Source organism: Anolis sagrei, chromosome 1 (assembly GCF_037176765.1).
Source record: "Anolis sagrei isolate rAnoSag1 chromosome 1, rAnoSag1.mat, whole genome shotgun sequence".
In the NCBI taxonomy this organism is placed as follows: Eukaryota; Metazoa; Chordata; class Lepidosauria; order Squamata; family Dactyloidae; genus Anolis; species Anolis sagrei.
In genome coordinates this window covers 147,416,501-147,426,582 of record NC_090021.1, presented here as the reverse complement: position 1 = coordinate 147,426,582, position 10,082 = coordinate 147,416,501, and positions in this window count along the sequence as shown.

Below are 10,082 nucleotides of genomic sequence, written 5' to 3'. Positions count from 1 at the left end.
AATTAAGACTAAACAAATCCCATCATTCATGTAAAAAGAAACCTCAAATCCCACATCTGGCAAGACTAATTTCCAATGCTGATTTCATTAGCATGGAAGATTTTAAGTCCAGAAGAAAGGACTACACCTTTTATTCCACTGCTCATCATACGTATTCCACAATAGACAATTTTTAATACCGAAACCACTACTCCCAGATATTTTAGATGTTGAAAGAGAAAGTATTATCTGGTCTAATCACTTTCTCATAATATTAACTTGTCAAATTGATCCTGATACAAAGAAAAAAAACGCATGGAGATTTAATCCCACTCTCTTAACAAACTTAGCGGAGTGCCGGGTGGCACAATGGGTTAAATCCTTGTGCTGGCAGGACCGAAGACCAACAGGTCACAGGTTTGAACCTGGGGAAAGCGCGGATGAGCTCGCTCTGTCAGCTCCAGCTCTCAATGCAGGGAGATGAGAGAAGCCTCCCAGGGCCGTAGCCAGAAATCTTTGGGGGGGGGGTTGAAAATTTCGGGGGTGTGTGAAACCTGCCTCCTAGCTCATGCTAAAGCAAAGAGCACAGCAGGGGGCGGAGCATCCTTCAATAGCCTGCAGCTCCACCCCTGTCAACCACATCCACCAAGTCTGGCCTCCTTAAAGAGAGCATTCAACAACCCGCCTGCCCCCCCCCCCAACTTGGTTGCTTTGCTACATTGGCTATTGCTGCAAGTAATGACAGTGTGAATAAATTGTCAATATTCGCTTGAGATAGTGCTTGCAGTTCTGGAGGGACTCTTAATTTTTTGTGTCTCATAGACTTAGCATGGGGATTTGGTTAACCAGTTAAAATTCATTAGTAAAACAGTTTTTTTAACCTATCCCCCCCCCCCCCCCCCGGCAACAGGCCTGAAGCCTCCCCCAAGGATGGTAAAAACATCAAAACATCATCTGGGTGTCCCCTGGGCAACGTCCTTGCAGACGGCCAATTCTATCACACCAGAAGCGACTTGCAGTTTCTCAAGATGCTCCTGAAATGAAAAACAAACAAACAAAACTTAGCATAAAAATACATATAAGGTGGAGCATTTATAGTCATACCTCCTGTACAGAAGTTATTGATACTGTATATATGTTTAACTGTAAGAATATATTTGTTTTGGTAACAGTAGCTGAAAGCTAGAGCTAACTGGTTGTATCCACAGGAGGTTGCCAAGGAGACCAGGCAGGAGAAGGAGAAGTGGGCAGAGCCTAGCAAGAGAATGTTATCTGCGTTTTGAAATGAAGTCAGTTGCGGGTTTGGAGTCGGAGTAAGCAGTTGAGAGAGGAGAGTGGAGAAGCAGTGTGTGAATAGCCAGAGGTTTCTTCAGTCTAGGAAGGCCGAAGGGGGAAACCTAATTAGTTTCTTTGGTCAGAGAGGACTAGGGGAAGCTTGTTTAGATCACTAGTTAGGAAAGAACTAGGGATCTAGGATTTGATCAAGAAAGGATCAAATAAGAAGGCTATTCACCTCAGGAAACATTGTTTATGAAAGTGCTTCACCACAGTAAAAGTCAATTACAAGTTGTATCATCCAGAAGTGTGAACTGTATTGCAAACCAAGTTACATTCAGAGTTTTCCAAGTTATTCCAAGTTAACCAACAGCCTGCAACCATACGCTTTGTACAAAATGAACTTATTAACTTTTGTTTGAAGACCGTGTCATCTCCATTTATCTGCGTCTGGGGAGCCAGTTCTCATCAGCAATACCTCACGTTGGTGGTAGATACCTGAATTACATTTATAATCATCCACACCTGAATAATTGGTGGCAGAATTTAAGAGCAGACAGTACAGTTGGTGACAGTGGGTGGGTTATTTAAGGTTAAAAGTCCTATACCCTGTCTGTTGTTGTAATTGCAGCACCTTTGCAATTAGCACAATTGTACAACTGGTGCGTGCAGACTTTGCAAATTGGTGGCAGCCCTGTACAATTGGAGTATAACCTTTACAATAGAGCTAACGTCACCGCAAATTGGCGGCAAGCGTGAGATACGTGTAACATCGAAGTTTAGTGCCTTAAGATCGCTTAGAGAAGAAAATCGTGAGGCAAATTTTTTCAAAAAATGGCCACCAGATGTCAGAAGAAGATGGCTGAAGAAACAGAGGAATCCCAGGAAGAGAGTTCAGATTCTGAACAAATGCCTGTGTCAGAAATGACTCTCAAATATAAACTGGAGATGAAAAAGTTAGAAATGGAAGAAAGACAACGGGAAAGAGAATTGAAGAGTCAGGCTGAGGAAAGAGAATTGAGAAAGTTGGAATTGGAAAAAGATAGGGAATTGAAGAGGTTGGGATTGGAAAGAGCCAGTCAGGCTGAGGAAAAAGAATTAAGGAAAATGGAGATAGAGCTGGAAAAACAGAGACTGACAAACAAACAAAACTTAGCATAAAAATACATATAAGGTGGAGCATTTATAGTCATACCACCAAACCCCAGAAACATCAATTGACCTTCTATGGGAAACTCTAAAAGTGGTCTTGTGAGGACTCTCTATTAGAGAGGGGGATGAACCAAAATGTCTACAAGAAGCAAGTAGACAATCATTGTTATGTGACATAATTGCTGTGGTTGGTTGAAATTATGACCCATGGTATTATTGGTATGAAGTGTGTCATTGGAGGAGCTCTACCTTTTGTTTTGAAGGATGTGCTGAATATTTTCCAGCTTTCCATTTCAGCATAATTAGCTTTGAATGGCTTGGTAAAGCCCAGGTTTAAAGATGAACTAGGAAAAAAACTCCCAGTGTTGGGCACACTAACACAAATGCATTCTATGACTTCCTGACAGTATTGAGTGCTTTTTATGGTTTTCAGAATTGGTGCTAAAGAACATAAGGAACTGACCTAGAACATATCAGATCACCAATGCAACCAAAGGTTTTAATGAGCAGAAATGAAAGAACAGTATAAATTGGGTACAAAGTGGATAGGTAGAGACAATGAAGCATCTTGGTAAGCAAATAATGTTCTTGTAGCAACTTGTGAGCATTTTGTTTAACAAACATGACATAATTTGTTCCAGTAAATTGTTACAAATGATCTGAAAAATTCTTAATGACACACATTTAAATTCTTAACCAATAAAGAGATGGTTTTTTTGGCTTAGAAAATGACATTGTCCTTTCCATGTTGATTTGGTTCCCTACTATTCCTCTTTATTACTATTAGGCCGAGTTCAATTCAGACACCTTGATAAAGGGGGCCATGTTGCAACATAATCCACATCCAGTGCTACAGAGCCTGGCCTGGCCAAGCTTTTGTTTGGCTTAGGTGGGCACAAAGTCTGGGTCTAACGCAGTGGTTCTCAACCTGTGGGTCCCCAGGTGTTTTGGCCTACAACTCCCAGAAATCCCAGCCAGATTACCAGCTGATAGGATTTCTGGGAGTTGAAGGCCAAAAACATCTGGGGACCCAAGGTTGAGAACCACTGGTCTAACGGTACTTCAACAGAAATCATAGCTGTTAATCATTTCACCCTAGTCATGTTGGATGGGCACAGAAGTGGTTTCTTGTGGATCTAGGGGAAGAGGACTCCAAAAGTGGGCAGAATATCTCTGGAGTGAAGAGGCAAGTTCAAAGAGCACCTACTTGACTCTATTTTGTTGTCTTGGGTCGACCTCAGCTCTGCTGATGAGAAGCTGGCTGGGATTCTTGAGAGGAAAAGCCTCCCACGGTGGTTGGAAAAGCTTGTGGGTGATGAAGCAAATTCCAGGTGCACACATATGACTCCACTTGACTGCCTTAGGGTTACCACTTCATCCCTGGAGAGGCTGGACAGTAAAGTGGTTTTTTAGAAGGAGATAACCAAGAATGTATGCAGGATATGCCACTCGACTTCACCCCGCTAACACGGTAAAAACATGTAGTGAGGAAAGTGAGTATAAAGAACAATAAATACTTTGTTGCAATGCATAGCACATGAATCTGGTGAAAGGATCCATCAGCAAAGAAAGTCTTTCCGACCAATAGACACATGGCATTTAACTCATGGGTAATCAACACATTACACATCTTGAACTGGTGCATATTAGAGGAACCAAGAACATTACTCCACACATAGAGAATATGTGCCCATCTTCGTCCTCTGGAAAATACCTGTCTTCCCCATAACTGCCCTAATGTGAGAAGAAGCTTGAGAAGAACTAGGAAAGGGCTGGGGAGTTAATGGTGAATGCTGGGATTGGGTTCTATGCACATCAGATGGAGGAGGTGCCTGGCTTCTGGTTATGTGTGGCTTTTTTTCACAAGGAGGAACCACAGCATTGCTCCTTGGTAAGGACACTACTATATGGTGCTTTTCAAGGGGTTAGGGTGAGATCAGGGGTGGGCTGTGGCTGTAAGGGTAGGCTGTGGCTTCTAGAGACTACGTTTTCCCAGCTGGGTTAGCACACTCATACAGTCCAACATTTTGCAGTGTCTTCCTAGCTGACCCAGTATCCCATAGGCTCTTCACCATCTCACAAAATATTCAGGGGTGTCTGGTAGTTGGCAACTTCAATTACTGCAGTATCTATTGCCTCCTCTCTTCAGTCCTGAAACATTTATTTCAAAGCATTTTGCAACAGTGAATGTTTCTCACTGGCTTTCATCCACTATCTTCTGCTTCCCTCTTACTGAATACTTTTCAAAAGGCTCCAAAATAATTACAATATTAACAGCACTTTTCCAAATATTGTAGTGCAATAAGGTCTTGTGCTGCAGCTACATTTTGTTATGGAAAGGTGTTGGAAAGCTTATGACTCTGTAAGGGAAAAGGGTCAAAAAATGCCTATGGCTTGATGTGTCTTCAAGGGGAATCTAACCCCATCTAGCATAGGCTGGATCCCTGTTCCCTGAATTGCCTTCTGACAAACCGGGAGCACCTCTGTCTTGTCTCGATTATGTTTCAGTTTGTTTGCCCTCATCCAATCTATTATTGATAACAGACATTGGTTTAGGACCAGAGCAGATAGGTAGCACCACATCCCAAAAGTCCAGATGGCCTCCTCTTGTAGTTTCATGTATAGATTAATCAGAATGGGGGGCAAAATAGAGGCTTGAGGAACCCCATAGGCCAACACCCAAGGGTTCAAACAGGAGTTCCCCAGTACCAACCTCTCGATATTTCCCTCCAGAAAGGAAAGGAGTAATTCCCATCTAAGTGAGGCAGCTCAGAAAGATACTATGGTTGATGGTATTGAGGGCCATTGAGAGGTCCAGTCGAACCAAAAGGAACACACTCCCTTTGTCCAGTTCTCTGCATAGGTTATCAAGATAACCAAGGTTATCCCTATCCAGGGTCTGAAACCAGTTTGAAATGGATGGAAACACCAGGCATTAGGAGGCCACCTTACAATATAAATGGAAAACTGGAGACTAGTCTATAGTTGTTGAGTATAGTGGGATGCAGGGAAGAGTTGTTTATAAAAGGTCTTTCCACAGCTTACTTCAGGCATGATGGGATTGATGCAAGCAAATGTAGCAGTTGCAGCAAAACATGATTTCTTTGCTGCCCTCATTGCTGTAGAGTAGGCCTTCAAATTAGCTACAACCTATGTTTAGTCAAATTTGCTTCCGGTCTTCCACTTGTTTATTTATTTTATTATTTATTTCGAGGTTTTATATAGCGACCCTCTCACCTTCAAAGAGGGATTCAGACCGGTTCACAACATGTGTTAACATACAAAAAATATACAATAACAACACAATGCCACTTCATTACACGATTAAGATATCAGCACCATACACATTAAAACATTATCATCCCAGTTAAAAGAGCCAAATCGTCTGACACCATCACAATCCCATTCATCATCCTCCTTTCATGTGGGCAAAGAATTAAATCAGTTGTCAAATGCCGCATTCCACAACCAGGTCTTTGTTAGTTTCCTGAACATCATGAGGGAGGGGGCAGTTCTGATCTCTAATGGCAGGGAGTTCCAAAGTCGAGGGGCCATCATTGAGAAGGCCGTGTCCCTCGTCCCCACCAGCTGTGCTTGTGCAGGCAGAGGGACCGAGAGCAAGGCCCCTTTAGACGATCTTAGTGGTCTTGATGGTTCATAGGGGAGAATACGTTCGGAGAGGTAAACAGGGCCGGAGTCGTTTAGGGCTTTATAGGTTAACACCAGCACTTTGAATTGTGCTCGGAAGCTAATCGGCAGCCAGTGGAGTTCGAGTAACAGCGGAGTGGTGTGCTCCCTGTACCCCACACCCGTTAGTAATCTGGCTGCCGCGCGTTGTACTTGCTGCAGCTTCCGGGCAGTCTTCAGAGGCAACCCCACGTAGAGAGCGTTGCAGTAATCTAGGCAACTTGTGTTGCTTTAATCTCCATATCACTTGCTTCATTGCTGCCAACTCTCTGGAAAACCATAGAGATGGTTTGGCTCCATTCTATAAGATAGGATTCTCATAACCAATCTTGTCCACGGCCTTTGCCATTTTCCCATTTCAAAAGTCAGACAGACCTCTGACATAATTGCTTGCTAAAGCAACAAGAGAACCCTCAAGAGCCATCAGGAATCTGTTCCTGATATGAAATTGTTATTTCCTGTTTCATTGGATGGTCGTTACTTTAAAAGTAGTTGTTCTACTCCAGAAACTTTGTGTGGTGCAAACTGCGTTAAATTGGTGAAGAACAGAAATCATAGTACAGGCTCCATCAAGGGACATCTAGACTGACCCCCTTCTTCTGGGCAGAAAGGCACCGTCCAAACTCTCCTGATATCCATTTGGTTCCTCTACTGAGTTGGAGGGGGCCCTCAACACACATACATCCGTTTATTCCTATTTGCAGATGCAATCAATCATTTCATTTTATCATTACTTACTTATTGTAAAGGGCGGGCGGGCAAAAGTTGCTTATTGCTTTTTCTGCCTTCTTTAGACTCTTTGGTAGATTCAATCAGTTTATTTTATATTTAGACAAAGACTGCTACAGACAGCTACTTTTGGGTCCTGCAGCCATTTTGGCTACTGAGCAGGTATGCATTGTGGGAAATGTAGTTTAACAGCAGGGCCTTTTGCAATCTCTACCACTGGGGGCCTGGCCTTCACAAACTACAGTAACGATGGCTGTGATTGCCATGCCCACCGCTTCCCTTCTTTCAGTGCCAGCAGAAAAAATGAGATTTTAAAAATTCCCTTGCCTTTACCAAAGTTGCTTAATGGTTGTGAAAATTAAAATAACCTTGGGAAACATTCGTACATTATAGAATATTTACGGAAAAAATGGTAAGGGGTTCAAATTTGGATTCCCCTCCCTAAATTTGTATGTTTTTCCGAATTTCAGCCATTTCCAAGTGAACCTATCCAACTGTATTACCTACACTCCACAATTATCGTTAGTGTTGTAGTTTAGCCTGTGATTTGTCTGATGTCAATGGAGATGATGGTTTTCTTGGGCCTGAGTTGTCAAGTCCTGGCCTTGTTAATAGGCCTGGTCCTGGCCTTGCTGAGAGGCCCAAAGTTTCTAATGAATTTAGTGCTTCTCCTGTAGTTTCTCAAAGACACATTCCTGAAAAGGGTCCACAGCAGTTGCAGCCTTTCTCTGAGAAACTGTCTTCTGAGGATGATTTGTCAGGTGCAGAAGTTAATGAGATTGAAGATAGAAGACAAGACTTTTGTAAATTAAGACAAAGTTCCCAGACTCACAGAAGATCAGCCTGTATTCTAGAAAAGAGAGATAAGAAATCTTTATCTGGTTGAAAAGGCAAACAAAATGTTTTCTTTTCATTTTATAAGACAGGAAAGGCTTTATATGAGATGAGGAAAGGATTTTAGCTTCGTGTCAATGTTGAATTTTCATGATGGTCTTGTTTCCAAGTAGATTTCTAGCTTCATTTTTCAAGTTTTGCCAGGTTCCTGTTCTGGATGTTGGATCTCCATGCTGTCTTGCTCTTTTGGATTTTACATCCTTGGATCTTGCGTTTTTACCTTTGTACCTTGAAGTTCATGGAACATTTGTTACCTTTGGAATATACTATCATTTTTATTGCTTTGCTTACATATATCCTTCAATAAACTGCTTGCTGACTTTACTATACTGGTGTGGTGTTTAAGGACAGAGGTGTTCCTTCTCTGGGATACAACAGTTAGTGATAGCTAGCCATATTCCTCCTCTATCTATCTGTCTATCTATCTAGTAGAAATCTGTATTTCTAAATCATGACAATAGTGTAGTTTTATACATTTCATTCTCTTTCTAAAGCAATGACTCCTTTCTCAAACAAATAATGCAATATACTAGGAGATTCAACTGTTTTTCGAAAGAAATTGGAATATTCAGAGAAACATAATGTGTAAACACATTCAACTGCCTTCCTAAAGAAACAAAGAGTCTGATTTGTGTCCCCTTCAATTTTTTTTATAGCAATATCATGTCTGACATTTTTTGTGCTGAATTATTCATTCTAAAGCAATGCAAGTTCACAACTTTTTCTAAAAAAAATAGATGGATACCTTCTTCTTACAAGCATTTTCCCCCTGAAGCAATGTCATGTAATAATTGTTGGCACTTCATTTTACTTTACTGCAATGTAATGGGGACTGTGTATCCTGCACATGAATGTATTAGTTTCTCATTTACCTGTTTCTAAAGTAGTGGCAACTATTATTGCTGGAAGCAATAATAGGATATCATATGGAATAGATACTTTTTGCTAACTCTTAAGCTTTAGAGCAGGCATGGACAACCTTTGGCCCTTCAGGTGTTTTGGATTCAGCTCCCACAATTTCAACAGCCAGTAAACTGGCTGGGATTTCTGAGAGCTGAAGTCTAAAATACCTGGAGTTCTGAAGTTTGCTCATGCCTGCTCTAGTGTGGTAAGAACAGTGTCAACACAAATAATCCAGATGCAACTCTGATAAATTTTCCCCAAAGCAGCCCTGGATTCATTTTGTTAGTGTCACACTAATCAAAGTGATTTGACATCGTGTTACTACCTTGCTACTTGTCACCTTTTCCCTAGCCAAGCCCAGCCATTTCACAGAAAAAAAGTAAAAAAGCTTTACAGCTTAGAGGATTCTTCCATACAGAAAAAGGCATTGCCTGCCAGCATTGATCTGTTCCAGGGGGTACTTCTGACTTTTGGACAACTGAATTGACCCAAATTAAACTTGATCTACCCATCCATACTGAAAAAACACCTGACTTCATAGCAAATTCCAAAGTAATTTTCAAGTTTTATAAAAAGCTACAGGGTGCGGCAGCATAACTTCCTTTTTAAAAATGCACGCCATTCAGTCAGTTGAAGACGTAGCGGAGCGCTAGTGGTCTCGTTCAAGAGGTGGGAGTATAAAGTTTTGTCCTGACACAGTTCAGTTGCCATCATGCATTGGAACAGTGAGAAGTGTGCTTTTGCCGTTGAAGCCTACTTTTCGAGCGGATGTTCTGTGATCGCAACCCATCGCGCCTTTCAGAATCACTTTCATTTAGCCCCATTGGCCCCTGTCCTGGACCAGAAATCAATTGTGACGTGGGTCACTATATTCAGACAAACTGCAAGTGTAAAAGACAAAGAGCTGGAGTCCCTCAGCCCATTAGATCACCTGAGAATATTGAGGCAGTGAGAGATTCAATGTTGCGTCTGCCCTTGGACTTTCTGATCATTCTGTGAGGAGAATTCTTCATGATGATCTTCATTTCCATCCTTACAAGATGGTGATTGTGCAGGAACTTTCTGAACGTGACTTTAATTCTCAGAGGAACGCGTGTGAGGTTCTTCTCAAAGTTGTTCCTGAGGACGCTATTTTTTTTTTTTTAGTGATGAAGCCCATTTTCATTTGTGTGGATCCATCAACAAACAAAACATGCACTACTGGGCTGACAACAATCCTCGAGAATTGCATCAAAGGCCTTTGCATTCACCTAAAATCACTGTGTGGTGTACAATTTCCTCAGCTGGAATTATTGGTCCCTGGTTCTTTGAGGAAAATGAAGTTGCAGTGACAGTGAATTCGGGCTGGTATGTAAATATGTTAAAGGAATTTTTCCCCCACAGCTAGATGGGTTGGACTTAGGGGACATTTGGTTCCAACAAGATGGTGCAACTGCACACAATTCAAGAGCATCGATGGCTGT